We start from the raw sequence: 7518 nt of genomic DNA, 5'->3' as shown, positions 1-7518 counted from the left end.
CCGGCTTAACACTGTTAGCATATTGACATTCACGATTACGTAGAGCAGGGCTGTGATTTCCAATGGGAGTTGGGAGTGAGCACGGCTCCTATGATGTTAGATGCTGGATCTACAGTGACTCTGAATAATAGGAAAGGCAATGCGTTGGTCCTAGTCTAGTAGAATGTCTGACAGCCCTTCTCAAGAAACATTATTGCTTTTGGTCATGAGAAAGTGTTGATCCATCTCAGCAAAGCTCGGTCCCCATGAAAGCTGCTGGCAGTCTGTGCACATGTGCTCAATAGTGGAAAAACCTTAGAGGATTGGGAGGGAGGGGGTCTTTCCAGCCTTGGTTTTGCTCAATCTCCTTCCCTTTGATTCAACGAGGGGCCCAGATCAGAAAGAGGACCCAACTGGAGACAGCACAGCCGTTGGCAATAGAAGCTGCAATGCAGGTCCAGAGCAGGGATCACTCCGGGGGCTTGCACTTTGCCCTCTGGGCTCCCTCCTGCTGTTATGCAGAGAACCCGTGCCTGCTGACCCAGGGGCGCTCGTGGCCCAGCAGCTCGGCACAGATTAGTTTTACCAAGGGACTGACAGAAGAGTGAGGTCCTCTTAGATCGCACCCGTGTGGCTCCCACCCTCCAACACTTAGAGGAAACCATCATGTATCTTAAAGACCCTCCGAGCACTGTAAGCCACAGACTACGAAACACCACAGTCTTGCTGTATGCTGCAGGGAGCACCACCTTTCTGCTCTAGGAAGAGTCCAAAAAGAGCTCATCCCAGCATTTTCTATACACTGTTCACCATGGCTGAGAGCAGACTAAGAATTGTCCTTCCTCACTTCTGTCGGCTGACTCCAGGCTCCTCCAGGGCCGCCGTACTTCCCCAAGCTAAAGTTTTCGTTTCTAGGTTCAGGGGGCTCTCTGTGCTCCCTGCATCTCTAAGGAGGGATGGTTAGGCCAGACTTCAGCCTGAGGCAGGCTGTCAGAGCCATTGTCTCTAAACACTGCCCTTTTCCCCTGGTTTTCCTTACTGCTTTGTGTCTTGGTCAGCTTGGCTGCCATAACAAAAGACCACAGAATGGGTAGCTTAAACAACAGAATTGTTCTGTAGGCTGGAAAGACCAAAATCAAGGTCCATCAGGGTTCATTTTCTGGTTAGGACTCTCTTCTGCCTTCTCACTGTGTCCTCACCAGTCAGGGAGACACACACACACACACACACGCACATACACACACACAGACACACACGCGCACACACCACACACATTATTCTCTGGCATCTCTACTCCCGTAAACCCCTCATGAAGGCCCCCTCTTACAACCTAATCACCTCCCCAAAGCCTCACCTTCAAATACCATCACAATGAGGGTTAGGGCTTCAACATATGAATTCAGGGAAGGGGGCAAACATAGTGGCCCTCCCGCTGAATAACACTTTGCAAACTATTATTTTAAAATTTGCATGGGGTTGAAGCACCAGCATCCATTTGTAATGTGATTTTCCACCCCACTTTTAAACATGAAACTTTTAGACTCTTCTAATGAAATACAGGAAATATGCCTGAAATGGTATGATTCTTGATGAAGACAAGTGATGGTGTGTCCTGAAAACCCACAGAGTCCCACTCCCACTGCCCGTGGTGAGCCGCCAGCCCTCCGTCACCAGCTTATCAGCCTCCCACTTCTGCGGAGGTTCGAGACAACCAGAAGTTCTAATGTGATAAGAAAGATGAGCTCCGAAGGTGGCTCTCCCCTCTTGTATTCAGAAAACTGAAGGAATTTTCTAAATGAGAATCTTTGCAGATGTAAAGTCTTTAGTCTTCAAAGAGAAGTGTGGGCAGCTATCTGTAACACTTCTCTTTGGGAATTCATCTTTGACCGTTACTGTTTTCTATTCGGCAAAATAGCCGGTATAGAAACGGGTTTCTATATTCCTGTTTCTAGAGTAGTTTTTCATGAATGGGGATAATCTCTTATTTTGAGCTTAATAGTTTCCTTTTGTTAGGAAGAATGATGCAGTCTCATTCCAGTCCCTTAGTCTGTGATCTGTGGCTTGAAATTCCAGTTGGAAGGCAGTGATTGACCGGGAAGCCTGCTTTGTGTGAAGTGTAGAGGCGGGTTTGGACGGCAGAGCCTCAACAGGCTGCTCCGTGAGGTGGTGAGCTCTCCCTCCATGGAATATTCAGTCAGTCAGAAGCATCCATCACAGTTACGTGCGATGGATGCTGTAGTTCTGGTTCTTGAATTAGCCGGGAGGTTTGAAATGAAATGATCTCAGAGACTCAGCGCGTTCTGAAACGCCATGTTTCCGTGCCCCGATACAGCGGAGCTGCACACGTGCAAGCGCAGGAGCCCTAGGAACTCTGCACAGAAGAAGGTGCCTTTCCACAAATGAAAAGAAAATGGAGTGATTAACTCCTACCTGCATCCTCTTATCTTTCAGGTTCACTGGCTTCTTCCCCCTGTGAGCAACTCTTTATACCTGTCTTCATCAGCTTATGCAGAATGTGAATTATCTTTAATATGTATATTATAAAAGCAATAGAACAGCAAACAAAAGTAGGGAAAAAGTTATCAAAAATATCAGTTCGTGACAAAAATTATTGTCTTGATACAGTCTTTTTCATCTTAATATGACTATTTGTAGTTAACCATAGTGCATATATGCTATTATGTCCTTTTGTTTGAAACATTCGAGTGTTTTTTCATGTTGCTACATAGTCTTTAGAATTATTACAAATAATAATTGACCAGATTATTCTATCAGGTGAATATAACACAATGCATGTTATTATCTTTGTTGAACATTTATGTGGTGTCCAGTTTTTCAACATTATAATTATAAATAATGTGCAGCAAATTCTCTTGCCCATTATTTTGAATTATTTCTTAGAATTAGAGACGTTAAGTTTGAGTACTCAGTCAAAAAATAACATTTTTGTGGCTTTTGATGGATAATGCCAAATTGCTTCCAAAAGGCTCTGACTACCCCAGTTTATATCGCCCACCAATTTCACCTCACCTGACCAACAAGGGATGTTTCCATTTTAAAATTGCTTGGTAGCTTTTTCTGGTCTACATTTCTTTTAATACAGACAAGGTTGAATCCCTTTATTTTTTTTTTTTTGGTATATGGGTCATTGTTTGGAAAACATCTGTGGTGTTTATTCCCCAGTTACCTTATAAAATCTTAATGTTATCCTTACCATTCTCCAACTTCTTGTGCTATCTTTTTTAATCATATTAAATTTCTATACACCTACACACATACACGTATAATAGGATTCTGGGTAATCTACTTAATTCCAGTTTATTCTTTTGCAAGTACCACAGTTTTAAGTATTATTGTTATATAATATGTTTTAAGGACTTGTTTCTCCTCTTGGCTACTTTAATTCTCTCTTACTTTTGAAAAATATCTTTACCAGTTTTATTCAAAAATTAATTTTAGATTCACTTTATGAACTTAAAAAAAAATCATCTGGATTTTTATTTGCCTGCATTCATTTGGCAATGATAATTGATTCAGTCCATACATTAATTGGTGGGGAATTGATTTATCACATTTAATCGTGATAAGTCTTTCCCATCTCAAAAAAGTCAGGAGGCAAGCTGGGAGCAAAGCCAGGAGGAGTGGGCATGGCTGGGCCTGAGGCTGCGATTGCTGAGGGGAAAGGGAGGCCCGTGGTGGTGCGAGGCTGTCGGCTGGGCCTCCTGGCTTGGGCCTTGCAGGCCCCGTGCTGACTCCTCTGCCAGACTGAGGTGGAGTGCTGTGTCCTGTGGGGGTCAGGAGATCTGGGTTCTAGCCCCACCTAGAGTGCTGTTCGCCTGTTCTGTGCCAGGAAAAAGTCACTTCACCCACCAAGGTCCCTTCCAGGTCTAAAATCCTTTTCACCTCTGCTTCGTGCGTTGGAAGACACCACAGTGCTGTTCTGCCTCACCTCTGACAGACCACTGGAAGGGTTCGGGGGGGAGGCAGAGACCCTTCCTAATTGGTTCTGCTCTCTGCCCTCTGCTGGTCCCAGCACCCAACCCAGGCCTAGCACCCCACGGGGGTTCCATGGAAAGAGGGAGGGAAGGAAGAAATGGTGTACCCCAGTTTATGGAAGAGTTTTGTCTCGGCCAGTGTGTTTCAGGCTTTATTGTGAACAGAGGTCACCTGGGGATCAAATAGAACTGCAGCTCTAAGGCAGCAGGTCTGGGTGGCACAGAGGCTGTTAGTGTACAGACCACACTTTGAACAGCAGAGGTTTAAAACACAGATGTAGGTGAGAATTCCTGACTGAAAGATAAGGGAGGGAGGGGCCAGGAGGGCGACTAGAGTCCTGGTCACATTTATGCTTTAAAAGTATGTGTATAGATGAGAAACTTGGTGGCACAAAACCATTTGATACATTCTAGAGCTAGTAAGGTGGTGGGTGCCGTTCTGCTACATGTTCGTTGCTTTCAAGTGTTCGCAAAGAATAAACACTTTAAAGAAATCTCTTAGTGAAGGGAAAGGCAGAAGCAGTTCTTCATCTTGCAGCCACACAGCCAGCATGGCCACCCAACTCATTGTCCCTTCTCTGAGTGACACTGCAGTCTAAGGTAAGGTTGCTCTCTGGCTGGGAAGAGTTTGCTCTGGTTTAGAAGCACTGGAGGCTGTACCCACAGCCCTGAAGGTGAAATGTAACCAGGGACCCCACCTCTGGCGCAGATGCAGCCTTCAGAGATGAGAGAACCAAACACCACCCCGTCCCATTCCTCGTCCAGGGTCACCTGCAGCCAGACCAAATGTCCAGGGACGCCTTCCGCACCCACCGAAAGCGCTAAGGAAAATCTCTGAGTTAAAAGTTTGCCTTTCTTACTGGAAGAATTTTTATTAGGCCAAAGTGTTGACAAGTTTGTCATTCCCAGAATCTGCTAACACCCTCCCCCCACTCCCTTCGATTTTTAGTACTTTTCCCCTCCTCATTTTAGAGGGGAGGAAAAACTGTCTTGAACAGGCAGAAAGTTTTATCCAAGGTGTTTGGCAGTGACTCCGTGTGCTGGGAAAGATTTATGTCTCCGTTCTCTGGCACTGCCTAGTGTGAGCTCACTTAAAACAACTGAATAAATGAGTTCACTTTATCCTGTCAAAATGGAACTGAGGGCAGCATGGTACCCAGCTGGGGTCCGTGGGGACCCTGAGGCAACGTTCATGTCTCCGTCACTTGTGCTGAGCTCAGCCGTTTTTATGTCTGTCTGAGGTCATTAAAACGAGGAGGGCAGGGAGCAGAAAGACCGGTGGAATGAATGGTGCGATGGAAACACCACTTGGAGTCTGGCGGGCTCAGCCAAAAGCGTGGATTCAGGGATTCACTTAAAGGCAGCCTCTTTCCCAGTGTTGTCTCTACCAGTCAGCCATCCCGCGCATGGGTGCAAGACCATGAGCTCCTCGAAGGGGCTCCTCCAGACAGGTTTCTCCGCGCTCACGGTCACAGAATATTTGTTTTCCTTTCTTGTTAGTCATAGCTTGTCTCTCCTGCTGCCCCACTACCATTAAAACTAGGCCCATTAAGACAGGACCTTATTGCTCTAGAAAAAGAAACATGGATTCTGTCCTGGATGGATATCCTGGGCTAGGCCACTCCCATTGATTGGTTCAGGCTCAGGATTCCCCCAGAAGCTGTTATTACCTGAGGCAGCATGATTCGAAAAGTGACAGCTGCCCCGCAGGGAGGACTGTGCCTCCTTGCCCTGAGCAGAGGGAAGCTGACAAGCTGGAGCGCCCGGCACCTGCACCTGCTCAATCTCTACTCTCCCCTACGCGAGGACTTTGTTCCTCCTTCCAGAGCCTTCGGGCTTCAGCAGGAGGGCACAGTGGTCTCTGTCTTAGGGTGGAGAACCTGGGCCTGTAATAAGCTCTGACAATTTCTTAGCATTTAAAGGTGACAAAGGAAAGCCTGCCCAAACCTCGTCCCCACCCCCACCCCATCCTGGTCCCCCACACACACACAAAAAAAGTGACAAAGCATGTCCTCTAGACTGTAAGTAGCCTAAGTGTGGGGATTGTGCCTGTTTCTTGAAGGAAGGAAGGAAGGAAGGAAGGAAGGAAGGAGGGAGGGAGGGAGGGAGGGAGGGAGGGGAGGGGAGGGGAGGGGAGGGGAGGGGAGGGGAGGGGAGGGGAGGGGAGGGGAGGGGAGGGGAGGGGAGGGGAGGGGAGGGGAGGGGAGGGGAGGGGAGGGGAGGGGAGGGGAGGGGAGGGGAGGGGAGGGGAGGGGAGGGGAGGGGAGGGGAGGGGAGGGGAGGGGAGGGGAGGGAAGGGGAGAGAAAGGAAGGGAAGGGAAGGGAAGGGAAGGGAAGGGAAGGGAAGGGAAGGGAAGGGAAGGGAAGGGAAGTTTCACAAGTCCTGGGAAACTCCCAAGGAATTGCGAAAGGGGGGCAGAGAGGTGGTAATTTGCACTGTGCTGTGGAGGTGGGACCTGACTGCAGGCTTCTCTGAATCCTCGTTCTTTGGCAAAGATGGTAAAGATGTCAAAAGAGTGATTGAAATTTGGGTGGTACAAACGAAGGGGAAAAGGCAGTCTTCATACTACATACATATGTAAACGCATCCTTAAATCAATTTCTTTTTACTTAAAAATATAATAGTCTGTTGTGCTGGTTATATTTTTTCAACATGCATCACAGCATAAAAGTGAGAGAAACATTGTGATCCATGTATCACGTTGCACGCACCCCACGTGCTGCTGTCGGCAGAGCATCAGTGTCACAGTGGGGCCCCCACACGGGCAGCATCAGCATCACGTGAGAAGGTCTTAGCAGTGTGAATTCCTGGGCCCAGCACCGATCTCCTGCATCAGAAACCCTGGCGGTGGGGCTCAGAAAGCTCTTTTCTCAACCCGGCAGGTGATTCTGACATCTGCTGAAGTCTGGGAACCACGGCACCGGAGTGTTCAGAAGTGTTCTGGTTGTGTCAGCTTTGCCCACCCTGGGTGCTCAGAGTGCTCTCATGAATCCTGAGCATCTGAAAACTCCAGGTGAAGCACCAAATGTTAAATCAGACCCAGCTTTCATAGCTCAGTGGAGAAAGATAAGTGTGATGTGAAAGAACATCTACATCAAGCAAACACCTTGAAATGTACAAGCATGTGTGTGGGTATGAACTTACCCTTAGCCAGAAATGCTGGCTCATTTCTCTGTGACTCCTCGGATCAGAATTCAGACGTGCTGAGAGGCCCTAGTAAAGCAGCCAGCTCCCCATTGCTTAGAGCAGCACTCCTGTCCAACAGAACTTTCTACAGTGATGGAAAAGTGCAACGACTGCATTGTGCTGGGAGACAGTTCTCCATGGGTCTCTTGCATTTCTGCACATTTTCGAAGCAGAGGCACCAAATGCTTTTTCAGGGCCTTTTCAAGGACGTTTGGATGTAGAGATAGTGTGTTCCTCCAGAGCCAAGGACAGCATGCCTCTTGCCCATCATAAAAGATCCAGGGTCCCTAAACCCAGGCTTCCTGTCCTGTATTGCAACCCACTGCGTGGCATGTATCAGCTGGTCCTCTTCACATT

This window comes from Rhinolophus sinicus, chromosome 9 (assembly GCF_057876585.1).
Source record: "Rhinolophus sinicus isolate RSI-liver-muscle chromosome 9, RSI-T2T, whole genome shotgun sequence".
Lineage (NCBI taxonomy): Eukaryota > Metazoa > Chordata > Mammalia > Chiroptera > Rhinolophidae > Rhinolophus > Rhinolophus sinicus.
The sequence above is the reverse complement of the archived record's forward strand: the minus strand, read 5'-3'. Positions refer to the sequence as shown.